Raw genomic sequence first — 9,843 nt, 5'->3', positions numbered from 1 at the left:
TGTCCAACCTTGAGGCTGACGGGCTACAGCAGCAGAAGAACACACCAGGTTCCACTCCTGTTAACTAAGAACGGAAAACTGAGGCTCCAATTCAAAAGCTGCTCTATTTTTACTTGATTGTTGAAGTTACTTTACAGAAGTGCACTGTTTAAGTGTTTGATGATCAAAGGAGGTGCATAAAATACAAATCTGAGACAACCTGGATCCGTTTGTTCCATTTGCTCATTTTTAAATGTGTCATAAAAGTATTGGCCCTTTTTGCAGAGGGCGCCATGCAGCCCAGGGCCGGGCCTCCCTGGAAGGACTGAGTTTTTGCCAGAACAGCAGCCGGTGGTGCAGCTCACTTTGACTGCTGGTACCTGTCAGCTGCCTCTGAAGAGGAGAAGAGTTCTGGAGGAATATTGGACCATTACTTCCAGTCACTTCTAGTCATATCCGTCCATCCTGGCTTTGCCTGGCCTGGCCGCTCTTTTCTGGCTCTGCATCTAGATCTGGATCTCTATGTTTATAGTTAAATATGCACACCCCTCTGCATTTATCCGGACTTGGGACCGGCACAAGGGAGCACTGGATTGTGCCCCCTTGTGGTTGCATTACATGCGTTAGTCGCACATTCATTCATTCATTCATTCATTCATTCATTCATCCATCCATTCATTCATTTTCCTGACCGCTTTGTCCCTTTTGGGGTCGCGGGGGTGCCGGAGCCTAACCCGGCAACTGATGGGCGAAGGCGGGGTTCACCCTGGACAGGTCGCCAGTCTGTCTCAGGGCCTCAATCACACACCCATTCACTCTCACATTCACACCTACGGGCAATTTAGAGTCACCAATCAACCTATGAAGCATGTTTTTGGACGGTGGGAGGAAGCCGGAGTCCCCATGCAAACTCCACAAAGAAAGGTCCCAAATCCCCCAGCCGGGATTTGAACCGGGGCCCTCTCGCTGTGAGGCAAGAGCGCTAACCACTGCGCCACCGTGCAGCCCGTCGCACATTCATTCATGCATTAAATGCATGAATGAATGTGCGACTAACATCTAAAGTTTAACAATAAATTAATGATAAATGATGAGAATTTTTTAAGGGAAAACCTGAACACCAGGAGAAAACCCGAAAACATTAAACACATGCAACTGACTTTTTCTTTTTTTTTAACAAAACAAAACAATGATATAGATATTTTTTTAGGGAAAACCTAAAGAACTAAAAGAAAACCCAATAATATACTTATATATATATATTTATTTAACATAATATTTAAAAATGATTTTAAAAATATTACTAATAAGGGAACCTGGGCACTAGAAAAACCAAACACATTAACCCTTTAACATCTCAAGCGTCGCCGGTGACGCTACAAACTGTAACTTATCAACTGTTAACACAATCAACATAATTCAATGTAATTCCAGCAGATTCTGAAGCAGAAAAGTGGTGCGAGCCTTTCAGGAACCCTCCAGGAAACGAAGGTTTCCTGGAGGGTTCCTCAGTCAGTTGGTCGCACAGCTTTTCTGATTTAGAATCTGCTGGAATTATCTTTGCAGTTTTATCAATCAAAAAAATTACATACAATAAATAAATAAATAACCAAGGAAAACTAAAAAAAAAAAAAAAATTTATTTTTTTCCGGCATTTTTTAAACAAAATACAACATTGATAAATTATGAAAATAATAATAACACCAGTCTTTGTTCCAGCTAAAGTAGAGATCTTCTGTCTCTATTTGTGCTGGTGTTTGCTTGCTGGTGTGAGTGCTTTAAAACCCAAACACATTAACCCTTTAACATCTCAAGCGTCGCCGGTGACGCTACATACTGTAACTTATCAACTGTTAACACAATCAACATAATTCAATGTAATTCCAGCAGATTCTGAAGCAGAAAAGTGGTGCGAGCCTTCCAGGAACCCTCCAGGAAACGAAGGTTTCCTGGAGTGTTCCTCAGTCAGTTGGTCGCACGGCTTTTCTGCTTTAGAATCTGCTGGAATTATCTTTGCAGTTTTATCAATCAAAAAATTACATACAATAAATAAATAAATAACCAAAGAAAACTAAAAAAAAAAAAAGATTTATTTTTTTCCGGCTTTTTTTAAACAAAATACAACATTGCTAAATTATCTTTGTTCCAGCTAAAGTAGAGATCTTCTGTCTCTATTTGTGCTGGTGTTTGCTTGCTGGTGTGAGTGCTTTTTTAAATCTCCTCCACGGGGAAATTTTCTTTCCACCGGTATTCTCAGATTCATCGGCGGACTCGTCGTCTTCATCATCTGATGTTTCTCCCTCATCATCTGACGTTTCATGTTTGTCATCTGAAGTTTCTTCTTCAGATGTTATCTCCTCGTCAACTATTTCTTCCATGTCCTCAGACGCTATTTGTTCGTCGTCGGACATTTCCTCGTCTTGTTCTTCAGACGTTTCGTGTTCAGTCAATCCAGAACCAGAAGAAGCAGAGATGAGCGAGGAGTCACAGTCTTGATCATCCACAGATGTACTTTGGAGCACATTTTCAGCTTCCTCTGCAGGCTCTGTAGATCTTTAATCTGGGATGACCACACAAGTGTCACTCTTGTACTTGCGCCATCTTGCTGGGGTCAGAGCCTTTTTGAATCTTCGCCACAGGGAGACTTTTTGTTCCTTGGGTGACTCTGGTTGACTTGAACAGTCTGAAGTTTCCAAAGAATCCACATCCTGATTTTCCACATCAGAAGGTTCAGGTTCCTTAAGGTCTTCTTCTTGGGGAGAGACCTGTTCAGAAACTGTCTCTGGCTCTGAAGTGTCTGTCTGGGCTGGAACCTCCTCAGAGATGTCCTCCAGACATTGTGGGAGTGAATCTTTTATTTCATGTTCAGTCACATCAAAAAAGGTCCATGGCAGTCCTGAGTTAGTTTGATCAGTCTTCTTCTGCTCATGTCTTGCGTTGATGGCATCTCTTCGTTTGGCCAAACGAGTTTTGACCAAACGAGTTTTGACCTTTGTAACTGGTTCACAGATCCTCTGTTTTTTGTTGGGATGATATTCTGTTGTGTCCATCTCTGTAGGAATCTTGTATTTCCTGGAAGGTTCTGCAGTCAGTGGTTGCTCTTGTTCAGAAACAAACACTGGGTCTGAAACTTGAACTTGGGCTGATGATTCCTCACTGACATTTTCCAAAGATTTTGGGAGTGAATCTTTTATTTCAGGTTCAGAAACAAACACTGGGTCTGAAACTTGAACTTGAACTGATTCCTCCTCAACAACATTGTCCTTATACTCCATGACAGTCTCTTCAGGAACAGACTCCACTGCTGGTGAGTCAGTTTCCACTGTTGTTTGGTGATCAAGACTGATGTTATCTTGAATTTCTTGGTCAGCCAAAGTTGAGCTGACTGGCTCACAGGTTTCCTGTTCCTCTGGGGAAGGGATTTTCTCTGTTTTCTTATTCCTTTTACGCCTCTTGCGTTTCTTGGAAGGCTCTGGAACCGCTTGTTGTTCAGAATCTAACTCTGGTTCTGAAACTTTAACTTCCACTGATTCCTCCCCAACGATATTTTCCTTATATTCCATGGCGGTCTCTTCAGGAACAGACTCCACTGTTGGTGAGTCAGTTTCCTCTGATTTTTGGTGATCAAGACTGATGTTATCTTGAACTTCTTGGTCAGCCAAAGGTGAGCTGACTGGCTCGCAAGTTTCGTGTTCCTCTGGGGAAGGGATTTCCTCCGTTTTCTTATTCCTTTTACGCCTCTTGCGCTTTTTGGAAGGCTCTGGAACCTTTTGTTGTTCAGAATCTAACTTTGACTCTGAAACTTTAATTTCCACGGATGGCTCTTCCATGGTGTTCTCAGATTCTTCTTCTTTTGGGACAAGCAAATCCTCGGTTTGGTCGGTAGACTCCTCTGGTTGGACAGATGCTTGCAGTGTTGTCACTTGTTCAGAAAGCTCCGCCACCTGAGACTGAAGTTTGCTCGCCCATCTGGCCTTTAATCGTAGTTTTATGTTCATCTTGTTGTTCAAGTTGGTTTGTTCCTCCAGACCCTCTTCAACTATTTTGGCTTTTGCCTTAACCAACTGTCTACATCGTTTAAGTTCCATTTCACGTTCTTGCCTGAGTTGACGTTCTTCTTTCAGTTTTAGTTCCATGTCTTGCAGCAACTTCCAGTGCACGACACAGCTCTCCTCAGTCGTAATTCTTTTCTGTTTAAGTAGGGATAGATACACATTTGTTCCATTCAGTCGCTCCAAGAGACGGTCCCGTTCTTCTCTCAGGGTCTTCTTTCGAATCCCATTGCACGCGCTCCCTGATGGGGCAGGAGAGATGGGCCGGTGGTGCGCCTGGGAGCCGCGGACAGGCCGGGATCCCACATCAGCCGGCGCGTGCTGCCTCTTACTTTTATTGCGCCATGGGGTTTCGTTCGGGACCCTCTGACTCGCGTGCGTCTCTTTGGTTCGTGTTTCGCTACGGGTCGGGTGGGTAGCCGATATCGCCGCAGAGTCCTTGCTGTCCGTTGTACGTGGGCCGGTCCCCGCCCAGGGTGCCGCGACACAGTCGGAGCGCACTGAGGACAGTGCACCCCGGCTGACAGTCGCGTCAGAGGTAGAGGGGCCGCGTCTTTCCCCCTCCCTGGGGCGGGTAGGAGGGAGGGCCCAGTGGGCACTCGGCACTGCCCCGGCACGGCGAGGTTTGGCTTCAAGGGTTTTATTCATGTTTTTCTGGGGTAAGGTTGTAGATGTTCCTGTTTTATTCATGTTTCAGGTGCGTTCAGGTGTCTTGTGAGGTTTTTGGGTGAGTTCTCTTGTGAGTTCTTGGTCTCTGGGATTCTTTAGTAATTAAAGATATTTTCCGCAGGTTTTTGTCTCACAGATAAGGACTTTCTGAAGTGATGTCACAAGCTGATTGATTATGACATTTTACCTCACTTCCTGAGGTATTTTGTCATATTGCGCAATATGATGAAGAATGACATCACTGCCGACGAGCGCAACAGAGGACCGTACCATTATGTGAAAATCGCGCGCGGGGGGTCGATCATAGTGGTACAGTCCAGTCAGATACAACGAAAACGCAGAGCGGCACCTTATAAGCAAAATTGTGGATTTAGGAACCGCACATCTATTCATGCGGCTGCAGGACAAAAACAGGGGAGCTGCAGGTACATCTCGTCCTTCTGTGACACAAACTTTTGTTGTGAGGAAAGTTGTGTAGGAATCAATGTTGTTGGGGAACAACCGGAAAGGGGACACTTTAAGAGGACGGACTCAGAGGTAGCAGAGCTAATGTTGGGTCTAAATAAAGCTCCAGTTAAAGAGCTACAAGAGACTCCTGAATCGTTGGTCACGGCATACTCAGACATAACAGTACATGGTGTCAGAAGCCTAGAAACCCATATCAGGCAGAGATCGGAAGACGAAGCCATTGAAAATCAGCCGTCATTGCCGCTAGCCGAGAGAAGCTATCTACATGCTAACACGCTAACGGGGCAAGCTACGTCGAGCCCAGAAAACGGAAAATAATGGATTCCCTATTTTCAATCAACCCACCTGAAAAATTCATGACTTTAGTGGCTTTTCGCCGTGGATCCGCCGTCTGGAAAGTTTTCATGTTGCGGCAGGACTGGACACAAAGGAAGAAGGGTATCACACAGCTAGACTCAAAATTTTCCCAGGTTGCACCGGTGCACCTAACTATTTTTCTTAGGGGCATCAGCACAAAAGTTTTTCGGACCTTCTCGACCTCATTTCATTTAACAGCACTTTTCCACGGTGCTTTTCCTTTCTATTTTCACTCAATATCTGTATCAAGACTTGAAAATTATGAACTTATAAAATAGTAAACATAAAGCCCTTTGGTTAAAAACTAATTCTACAAAAATGATAAACTACTACATTTATATAGTAATGAAAAATTAAATAAAATGTTCATTTTGAAAAAGTTTAAATTTGGGACAAAAAAAGTGAAATGCGTGCCCATTCTGATACATTCATTTGTACATACAAAAAATCCATGAACGTCTTTGTTTTCCTGGTCTGAGCTGGAATCTGGATCAAACTGTACAGATGGGTAACTATAATATTGCTACAATATCTTTGTTGCACGCTAATGTTAGCTTGAGGGTGTAAAATGCTGTCATCTATCTGGAGAGAGTAAACAAAGATTTCATGAGATATCAGCGTGTGGTGACATCACTCCAACAGTCCTGCCCATAACTCAGAGGTGAATATCAAAAGACCTCCTGTCGCTCTGCAGAAACTATGTCCTAGAAAACAAGTTTTTAGATTGTACCTAAACCAGCAGGATCCTAATGAAAAGACCACTTTAAGATAAATTTAAAACAAATAAACTATAGTTGAAGTAGGTCTTCAAAATGCTTCACAGAGCTTAAACCTTTATATATATATATATATATATATATATATATATATATATAAGCCATGAGCCCCCATCGCTGCCTGCCCCTACGTACCATCGATGCCCACCTTTGCCACAAGCTCACCTGCTAAGCAGACACTGTGCCCCCCATGATCCCCCCTTCTCTTTCTGTATAGCTGATGTATTTGAGGAATTGATTGAAAGGGCACTTTTTTCAAAATGGCTACTCTTTGGTTGGTTTTATCTCCATAGCAACAATTTTATGTTTTGTTTGCTCGAGGTCACCGAACAGATTGACCTTAGTTTCACAAGAATCTGCAAAAGTACATTTTTAGTTTTCCTTAGCAACGGAGGTTATTTGCTAACCACGCCCAGATTCCTTATATGTTCATATTCTTTGTTATAACACTTGGTAAAGCGTCAGCCTGAGATATACATATTAAATTTTCATAGCAATGCAGTGAAATATTTGCGTGTATTAAGACTATGCCACATTTGCGAGCTCGTCACGCGCACGCCGTTCAAAATCTACAGCTTCAAATACCATATTTCTTTCACCAGTACCTTCCCAATTATGCTCAAAGCATTAGGAAAACGATTGATATAAAATCCCAAGAGTTATTTTTGTTCGAAGCTGGTATTAAAACTCGTTTTTTTGTAAATTCAAGATGGCGGCCACTTCCCAAGGTCATGATCAATTAAACTTTAGGGGTCATTGTAGACTTCAGCTAGCAGCATGTGCATCAAATTTCGTGAGAATCGGACAAGCAAATGTTCGTTTAGCGCATTCAAAATTCCAAAAATATCAGATTTTTAAACAAAATGGCCACCAAGCCGTGGGTTGTGGAGCCACCCCATAATAATTTCAAATTTAGCTATGGATATTACCGACAAATGTATGTTGGTTACGTTCGTGAATTGAGAACTAAATTTTTTTTTTGCTAAGGCAGCAGTTTTTTTCATGACTGTTTTTTGCTTACCAGGGCTGCATTTTAAGCATCACGGTTTCGAAAGTTATATTGTTTCGTTCAGCTTGAGCCCGCGGACGCTGGAATATCCTTTTTACGCAAATCGGGTAAAACATGTGCGAGCTAGTTAAGACTGTGTCGGTTGCGACTTCGCCACACGCACGCCATTCAAATTCTACAACTCCTAGGTGTCCAGAAATTTTCAGGACTTTTTGAATATGTGGTGGGGGTGAAATTTTCGTTAAAAGGCGCAGATAGAAAGAATAATAATAATACTAAAACAAAGCAGAAACAATATAAAAGTTTTTGCAATGAGGGCTGTTGATCTCTAACTCGTCTTCCCTTCATATTGTGAAATTAGAGTTCCTTTATACATTTTCTTGAATGTATAAATTCTTGAACATTGTTTGAGCTCATTACTTAACTTGTTCCAGAGTTTAGTACCACACACAGAAACACAGAAACTTTTCTTTGTGGTTCTTATCAATCTGACCTTGAAGTTCCTGTATCCTCTCAGTCTGTATCCTCCTTCATTTTCTAAGAACTGTTTTTGGATATGGTACGGTGATTTTTTCCCACTAGCTCTGTATAGAAATTGTGCGGTGTAAAAAATCAACAAGGTCATACAGTTTTAAAATTCTGGACTGATAAAATAAATTGTTAGTGTGATCAAGATAACCGGCTTGTGTAATTCTGATGGCCTTGTTTCTGAAGCAAATTGAGAGGATGTAGCTTTTATGATGTAACTCTTATAATTGTTACCCCAAAATTCTATACAGTAGATATAATATTAAGGAACAGTACAATAAATATGTACAGTTGTATTCTTATATATATTTTGATTTATTTATAATTGAAATACTTTTTGAAACTTTAGTTTGTATGTGTCTGATGTGTGGCTTCCAACTCAGTTTGTTATCAATAACAATCCCTGAGAATTTAATTTCTGTTACACTTTCAATCAATTCATTATTAACTTTAATTGAGAGGTCTGTATTTTCTTTGTAATTACCAAAAAAAAATCATTTTGGATTTGTCTAGATTCAAAGATAGTTTGTTGTAATCCATCCACGATTTTATTTTGATTAACTCTGTGTTGAACACATTGATAAGTTCATTGATTGTTTGTAGAATAGAAAATATTTGGGTCATCACCAAATAAAATTAGTTTTAAAACTTTTGAAAGATTGAAAATATCACATAATAACAGCAGCGGGCCAACTTTGACCAATATACCGTAACAACAGTCACGGGTGACGATGCAGCTTCACAACTGTTTCCCTTCTCACTTCTTCCCAGGAGCCTTGCTATTTTTTGTTAACTCTATAGCCAAAGTATGAAAGTATTTATGATAATTTCAGTATTATGTATAATTGTTTATTTGTATTGAATCCTTTCAGTTTGATGTAAGGAGCAAAAAGAAAACATTTTTGGCCTTAAAATGCTTTTAATTCATCATGTTGAGAAAAAAAATCGGAAATAATCTAAATTGTGACTTTAAAACTGTGAATCTAATCGACTCGTGGCTTGACTGAATTGTTACATCCCCAGTAGTTACAGGTTTGGAAATATGCTAATGTGTAGTGGTGTCCAACTGTTTTTCTTTTGTGTTTACTAACAAAGTTGAGAGATAGCGTGGTCATAGTATTGGTGGTTTTAGCGGATACACTAACACGGCTAATCCCTGTAACATGGCAAATATGTAACATGTCACAAACAAGTTCAAGAGTTACTGTGAATGCAGCAAAGCCTGAATGGCCTTTTTCTGACTCTTTTGTCTCGCTTAATGCGCCTTACGGCATGGAGCGCCTCATATATATCATAAATTCCAAAATAGACCATTCATTGACAGTGCGACTTGTAATCCGGTGAGCCTTATAGGGCGGAAAGTACAGTAACTGTTTTATCTGGTTACAGCCAGACTATTTAAAAACACAAAAGAAAGTCTTTCTGACTCCTCCTCCAGCAGGAGCAGCAGCCATGTTGGACCTCCTCCAAGCAGAGGCGCATTGGCAGGTGAGCATTCAATACCACTCTTTCCCCAGTGAGCGCACAACAGCAGTCCCCTCCCTTTGAGCTCTCACAAATAACTCTTTGCAGCCAGTGTGCGTCTTTATTTCCACACACAATTGAGTCATGATGGGATTACCCATTGTGTGTACAGCTGCATTCACAGGATTAGGGATGACTTGGGATAGTGGCAGAGAAAAAAACACACACAGCTCTAACCAACTGCAAAGCCTGCCAGCTTGGGAAGCCCCTCCAAGACCTGAGATCATATCTCAAGCACTATCAACAGATGATGACTTTATCTTGCTCTACATGGATGTGCAATATAGGGGGAGAAATTGTTTTCCAGTGTGCCTCCAAAAACCCCATGTTCCTGGAACCTCCTTTCCAGCTCTCCCCTTGAATACCTCTGCGACAACCTTCCGTTTGTGACGGTGGCTGTACGCAAGCCTGTTTTTGCGAGTGGAGGAGGCGACGAGCAACTGTCAGGAGTGACACATAATGAGTGGGGTTTGCGAGACGC

At 41.5% G+C, this 9,843-nt stretch overlaps 1 long non-coding RNA gene across 1 annotated transcript in view; it reads right to left on the bottom strand.

The window, feature by feature from the left end:
• Positions 1-6,569, bottom strand: part of LOC112147753 — a 34,520-nt gene extending 27,951 nt beyond the window's left edge. Inside the window, exons 1-2 of the long non-coding RNA XR_002919524.1 lie at positions 6,467-6,569; positions 5,514-5,586 (exon numbers count right to left, since the gene is read on the bottom strand). This is a non-coding gene — a long non-coding RNA (uncharacterized LOC112147753). The remainder of the gene's footprint in view (positions 1-5,513; positions 5,587-6,466) is intronic.
• Between the last annotated feature and the right edge of the window lie 3,274 nt (positions 6,570-9,843).

This window comes from Oryzias melastigma, linkage group LG17, assembly GCF_002922805.2.
Source record: "Oryzias melastigma strain HK-1 linkage group LG17, ASM292280v2, whole genome shotgun sequence".
NCBI classification, from domain to species: Eukaryota; Metazoa; Chordata; class Actinopteri; order Beloniformes; family Adrianichthyidae; genus Oryzias; species Oryzias melastigma.
This window is presented reverse-complemented; position numbering and strand designations above follow the sequence as displayed.